General features: G+C 32.1%; 1 pseudogene; it reads left to right on the top strand.

Moving 5' to 3' along the window:
• Positions 1–789: 789 nt before the first annotated feature.
• Positions 790–7,164, top strand: LOC113713999 (oxoglutarate-dependent flavonoid 7-O-demethylase 1-like; annotated as a pseudogene).
• The last annotated feature ends 483 nt before the right edge of the window (positions 7,165–7,647 follow it).

Raw genomic sequence — 7,647 nt, 5'->3', positions numbered from 1 at the left:
AACCACTCTTTCTCCATCTCTCGGATCAATGTGGGACGTAATCTTTTTACTCATGAACTTAACACCTCTGATGTATACGAGGCATTTTAGAAGCAAAACAACTACATGGGTAATAATGTTAAATTTAAAATTCTATCCTAAAACCAATCCATTTATAGTTGAAGTGCAAAATTCCAAACGACATATTTTGTATATACGTAGTTTGGGAAATGTCTCAAATTGGATGATGATTCTCTACTATTGATAGAGCAATTGCAATTGATGGTTTAAATAGTTTTAGTCCGAACGCTCGCTAGATGAGATTGATTTTGAGACACAATTTTTAATAAGTGATAAAACTTGCTGTATTATTAGGTACGTTATTATTATTTGTATTTTCAATGTCTTAATGGTTAAATATTTGTGTTAGTAGTTACATTTTGTAGTACAATTGACGCTGATATTTTGTGACAGGCTAGGCACTGATGTGCTCTCTTTAGGCTGATGTTGTCTACTTTAATAATGAACAATCGCAAGCTCATCTGCGTAGCAAAGTATGTGGATCCTATTTTGTAAGTCATCAATTTTTGGAGATGGACTAATCCAATTTTGATACAAATTGATAAAGGAATACATCACTCCAGAGACGTTCCATGAAGACTTTAAGGTTACATTTTGTAGTACAATTGACACTGATACAAATTGATAAAGGAATACATCACTCCATGACGTTCCATGAATTGATATCAATTGCAACTTGGAGCTACGTGTTTATATATATATAGGTAGAGATTTACACAAACCACAAACATGGAATCTGGTATGATAAATTTGGGGAGCTCTCTAAAAGTACCCTATGTTGGCTAAGGAGAAATTTGCATCAGTTCCACCCCGATACATACGACCTGATCCAACCAAACTTCATGGGGTCTCCACAGAGGAAATCCCAGTAATTGACATGCAAAGGTTGCTTTCGGATGAATCAGTGAATCCAGAGCTTGAAAAGTTGCATTTTGCCTGCAAAGAATGGGGCTTCTTCCAGGTTTGTCATTTTGTATTTGTATATGCATATATTAGGTATTGTTGTTGGCCTAATAAGGGAGTCTGATTGTATAGTATTTGCTCAAAATCTACTAGTCATTTCAATTTGGTTTTTACCACAACTTTAACTTACTTTCAAGGGAATAAAATAATTCTGCAATATTTATTATGTTAATAACTATGACTTTTCAGGACTGTAGGTAAATGATATATCTTGCCACAAGTTATTTTTTTCATATTGAAATGTTTCTTTTCTTGTAATTATCCAGAAATTTTATGTCAAAAGCAAGCATGCCTACCCTAATATATGAACTCATTTGGTTTTCTCTAGTAGTAATACATAATGCATGACTAGAATGTAATCGGAGTGATCTCCTTTTCTTTCCTGCTTTTCCTAGGATCTTCTTTGAATTGTTATACAAGGGCAATCATCTAATTTAAATGGATATACATGCCTGCTGTTAAAATGGAAAAGTGTTATAATAGTCAGCACCAAATAATTAGTGACTGTACAATTTGTCACCAGCTGATTAATCATGGAGCGAGCTCTTCATTAGTGGACTAACTGAAACTAGAGATGCAAAAGTTTTTCAATTTGACGATTGAAGAGAAGAAGAGATTTGCCCAAGAGCCGGGCGATGTAGAAGGATATGGACAGGCCTTTGTTGTATCTGAGGAACAAAAACTTGACTGGGCTGACACGTTTTACATGGTCACTCTGCCAACTCACTTGAGAAAACCTCATTTACTTCCCAACCTTCCTCTTCCATTCAGGTACAAGAAAATTTGCACACACATTCATATCATTGTATTTAGGATGCATTTGATAAAATTGAAGTTTGAAAACTGAAATCTAAAATCTGAATTCATTAAGTTATTGAATTATTAAGTATTAAATCAAATATATTTGAGTGTACATCACATTCGGTGATAAGTGAAAAGTTTATCACTTATTTTTTATAGCAAGTTTTGCCTAAAAAATTTAATGGCACTTAATTAATTCAGATGTTTAATTTTTGGTTATCAAATGTATCTGAATATATTAAGATCTAAATACATTAAGTTTAAATGATGAATTGTGTTGTCAAATACATGAGGGCTACAGTAACATCACACACAGTATAACGTGTGTTTTTAAACTCCGACCGGACCGGCCGGTTCGATCGGTCGGACCGGCCGAGTTATGCTAAAAAATCGGGTAAGTAAAAACCCGGTCAAATCTGGGTTTGATCGGGTATGATCGGGAAAAAACTGGATTTTCTGGTTCAATCAGCATTTTAAAAAAAAAACTCAAACTTTTTTAATATTATGTTTTGACCCCTAGATTGTTAAAAATTATTAATATACCTCAAATATTTCATACTTTATCAATATTTTCTTAAAGTTTGGTGTTATTTTTCAATTAAGTCCATAATTTTAATTCTAAACTTGTTAATGCTCATTAAATAATATAAATTGCTACTTGATTGTTCTAATTTCTTTGTATTTTCTTGTTAAATATATTTGAAACTTGAAATATATATGAATATACCTTTATTAATATTAACATGTTATTACATATAATATTTTAATTTTTAAATAATTTTAATTTATGACGTCATCCGGTTCAACCCCTATCGAACCCAGTTCAACCCATTGGCCCTTGACCTCTGAGTTTGACCGAGTCGATACCCGGTCCGGTTCTGAAAACATAGAGTATAATTTTGGAAAGTCATAAGCGTCTAAAATTCTCTACACTTGTCTAAAATTTTAAAATTTTGTGGGTGAAAATACTTAAAAGCTAGGGATAAGATGATCATAGACTAGTAATAGTTTAAGAAAATAAGTGGTTAGTAGCAATCTATAACTTTGCAAATCACCGTACCTGTAATCTTTCTATTTTCTTTTACATAAATTGTCAACGTCTTGATATATATAAAGAAACTGAAAGTCTAGAATTGAAATTGTAAAGAGATATAATGATGATTTTTATGATTTATAAACCGGATTTACAATAAGAGACATTATTTAAGTGTGGTGGTTTGATTCTTTCATGTATTTTAATTGATGGAAATATGAACATTTTGGTCCTTTATTATAGCAGTGGTGGTTAATTTGGTTCTTTATATACTACCGCTTGCTAATTTATTCCTTATCTCCTCTGCTCCTTTATTTCTACAGTGGCAATGTCGATTATCTTTGCAATACCAACATTGCATTGAAGTTTATGAATTAAGGGTTGCAATTAGAGACTTGGGAAAATTAAGAGAGGGAAATCGATAGATTACAAATACTGCATTGATTTTATTTTATGGAAATCAGGGATTAATTGGTAGACGGAAGTACGCAATAAATCTTCATCACTGAAATAAAGGACTTGAACTATATAATTCCCTTCTAATAAGCAAAGTAATAAAGGACTTGATGAGGTAATTAAGTACTTTGTCTTAAATCTTAGAGAACAGTAAATAAAGAAAGATGTAGATAATGGTTATGCAGCATCTTAATCACTGTTTGTGAATTTTGTTTTGTCGAAAAAAATAATAATATATGTCCCATTAGTTGTTGAGGGGTAAAAAAGACGATAACCACTCAATTATTCTTTATTCTAGGTCACAATTTGTTTATAAAAAGTATTCCATTGATGACTAAAATGCTTTATTCAGAAAAAAAAATTTTGATAATGCTGGTGGGTAGCCCGCCAAAACTAAACATATAATTGGTTAACAGAAAAAATCTTTTACATATAATTGAAACTGAGGAGGCAATAATAAATCCAAATGCTATTACATTAAAAATTGTAGCAGAGAATATCCGAGTGTACGTAATATATATATATATATATATATTTTATTATGCAAATGCATTTATTTGGAAGTCGTACTGTCGTAGGGGCTGACGTACAACATGAAACATCGAATGCTATCCCTTCAATAAAATTCCATGTGTAATGATCAAGACAGCTTATCAGCCACTCCTTCAAAGAAAGAAAAAAAAAAAGACAGCTTATCAGCCGCAAAGTGTCCTAAGGATTGAATATTTTGATCATTATCTCTCTTAAAGTCTCCACACGATGGGCCTTTTCTTCTTATTTTTTTTACCTTGGAGGCATTCTTAATGGTTTTCCAACATTTCTCTTCTTTTAATCATATGGCTATTGGCCACCCAATGACTTGAAGTTTTAGTGGAGTGCGAGGTTAAAGATTCAAATCTTACCCCCCATCACTTTGCTACTATATGTGATTTTCTCAAATCCATATGAGTGCGTACGTTTGACTCAATGGTGATTCAATTCCCGTTGAGCTTTCTCCTAAAATAGATTAGAGTAGAAATAGTTTGATCCGATGGTGATACAATCCCCGTCGGTTCCCCAATAGATTCAGTTGGGTCTCCTCCTAGAATAGGTTAGAGTACGAATAGAGTAGATCATGACGATTGACAAAAAATAAATTATATCATCTCTCTCTCTCTCTCACACATACAGGAAAATATATCCTCACTTGCTTTTCTTAAAGGGACAATTTCAGAAACCTCTCCTCAGGTTTTTGATAATTTCATTGAGCTCCTTCGAGGTTATAAAAATAACATTTACCTCCTTTGCCAACATAAAATGATAATATTAGTTTTAACATTTTAATAAAACTCTCTTGTTAGATATACTTTTACAAATAATAGTATTAATAATTATTTTCCTTTTCTTTTTCTATTCTTATTTCCCCTTTTTATATTTTTGCCAATAAAACCATAAAATATAAACATTGACAGCATAAATGTTTTAGTGACATTTTTTATGACTTTGAATGTGATCTAATTTTTACTTGCTGATTGTTTTTGGTACCAAAAGCAACATTAACTCAAAAAAAAACCCAAAATTGCTACCAAGCTATGATAGTTCCACCGATCCAAAATTCTACAAACTTTAAAAGAATTATGACGGTATTTTCTTTTTCAAATTAAAAATTACATACCCTGGTAAATCACCATTGAAAGTAGTTTATCATAGTGATAGAACTATTGTCATCTTTGCTTATCATATAATAAATATGTTGTTAAAAACTTCACACTCTTTTTGTATATTTGTATTAAATATATTATGATTGTTCTGGAAAGTAATTCAAACGTTATAAGTTGAGGGTATTTTAGGATATTCATTAAAAATTTTGACCAAGTCTAAGGTTTGGTTACCAAAAGTGTCAAATTAGGGAAGGTATGTGTAATTTTTGAAGCCTTAAGGGAGCTCAACGAAATTGTTAAAAATCTTAGGGAAGGTTTATGAAATTATCCCTTTCTTAAATCTTACCTTCTTAATTGTCTTTATAAGGAAAATTAATAAGCCATGTCACTGTGAGATGATGATAAAACATCCATCCTTGCATGCATAAAAAATTAGTTAACATCTAAAGCATTGTGCATTGTTATTACATATTGGATATTCTTTACTTTTTATTTACATTTTTTTTAACAGTGTAGAGAAACTCCAGACCAGTACTCAAGGGAATTGAAAATCCTTGCCATCAAGGTCCTTGAGCAAATGACAAAAGCATTAGGAATGAAGCTTGAAGATATGACAATGCTTTTTCAAGAAGGGATGCAATCAATGAGGATGGGCAATTATCCTCCGTGTCCCCAACCTGAGCAAGTGATGGGGCTTAGCCCCCACTCTGATGCTACTCGGCTTACCATAGTGCTTCAAGCTAATGAAGTGGAAGGCCTCCAAATCAAAAAGGCTGGAGCTTGGGTTCCTGTTGTACCACTTCCTAATGCATTCATAGTCAATGTTGGAGACATTTTAGAGGTAATCATGCTCAAAATCCTTTCTCCCAAGATGCAATGTGAATATGAACAATCTCTTCAAATTGCTTTTCTGTTTATATATATAATTACAACATCTATCTAGTTTTTGGCCTTCCTATGAGATATTTTCAAATTGGTTTCTACAATTATGAACATATATGGAAATTAGAATGTCCATCCCATATTTTAATAGGATTCAAGAGATAATCTTTCCGAATATGATTAGTATGCCGACACTAGGTTGATGTGTAAGACTAATTATCAACTTGCACCGCTCAGAAAACGAGGCAAGGTCAAAGTGTAGCTTTCATCCCAAAATTTAACTTTTGACAAATTTGTGCCTAAACTTCTAACTTTGGCTACTTTGTCAGAGTTAAGCGAATTTGTTTATTGATAGAATATTGACTACTTTAATAGAACACGTATCTTTATAAAGCGAAAAAAAGTATAAAATATATGGATGAAAAGGTCTTATATTGAAAAACCTTGGGCATAATAACTTCAAAATTAGTATTGTACATGCCCTTACACCCCACGCTCCAAATTATTGCTTACCTGTGATGTATGAGTGGTGAAATTCAAACAACTTTCCTTTCATCGTTTTGAAAAAAGTACTTGCTCTTTTCCCCAACAAATTTGTTTTGATTTTCAGAAAGGAATTTTCTTTTTGTCTTAATTTCATTGCAAATTACACGAGTTACTTACAAATCATGTCCTGGATCTATCAGGGTATAGCTTCTGAATTCTATCTCCAATGTTTTTGGGGCATAACAGTAGTTATAGGTGGACTCACAAGATTACCCTGTTAACCATATCCTATTATTGAGCCTAATTGAACTTTTATGAGAATGTGTGCTACATAGTACACAGTTGGGAATAATGTGACGTTTTTTAACTGAGATGCAGATTGTGACAAACGGGATTTACAAAAGTGTTGAGCATCGGGCAACTGTGAATTTGCACAACGAAAGGCTTTCCATTGCAACGTTCTTTTCCCCAAAACTGGATGGTGACATGGGTCCAGCACCAAGTCTTACCACCCCTGAAAATCCAGCAATTTTCAGAAAAATTAGTATGATTGACTATTTAAAAGCGTTTTTTTCCCATGAACTAGATGGGAAATCATTCATTGACGCAATGAGGACCCAAATTGAAGACTTTTAGGCTCTTAGTCCCTCTATGATTTTTCTCTTTGAAACTTATGTACACTGGTGATATGGGGTCCCCTCTTCATCGCCTCCCCCAACTTTCATTCACCACAATATGTATAATTGTTTAAGAATTAATCCTGTGTACACTGTATATGCTATTAGATTCGAATGCATGACAACTAATATTAATTTAAATTTAAAATTCAAAATTTGAAACAAATAGTATTCATTCAGATTTAATATTGTATGCATTATTAATGTATAGAAAATTAATCTATTTTTAAATATGAAAGAGAATGATGAGTAATTCTATGTGCTATCAACGACGTATTAGAAGTCACTCTTTATGCCAGATCTTGATAAGGGGAACCAAAAAAAAAACTCTTTGCTATTTTACCTTTTTCCTCTAGTACTTATTTTAGGCACAATTATAAATCTTTGAATATATTGCTATTCCATAAGTACTCTTTGTATTAAATTCAAAGTTTGGGTTTTTCTATTATGTCCTTAAAAGTATAGCACAGAATAAGCATATAAAATAGAAAGGATGGACTCGCTATAAATTTCAATTATTATTATTTATTTTTTGAATTATAAAATCTTGTTCAAATAAGTGGAAAATAGATCCATCTTCTATCGTGTGTCCTGAATAGAACAATTCGTAAAATTTTAAACCTTGTTACTTGACTACGTCTCAACCATC

The sequence above is a fragment of the Coffea arabica genome, chromosome 9c (genome assembly GCF_036785885.1).
Source record: "Coffea arabica cultivar ET-39 chromosome 9c, Coffea Arabica ET-39 HiFi, whole genome shotgun sequence".
Taxonomy (NCBI): Eukaryota; Viridiplantae; Streptophyta; class Magnoliopsida; order Gentianales; family Rubiaceae; genus Coffea; species Coffea arabica.
This window is presented reverse-complemented; position numbering and strand designations above follow the sequence as displayed.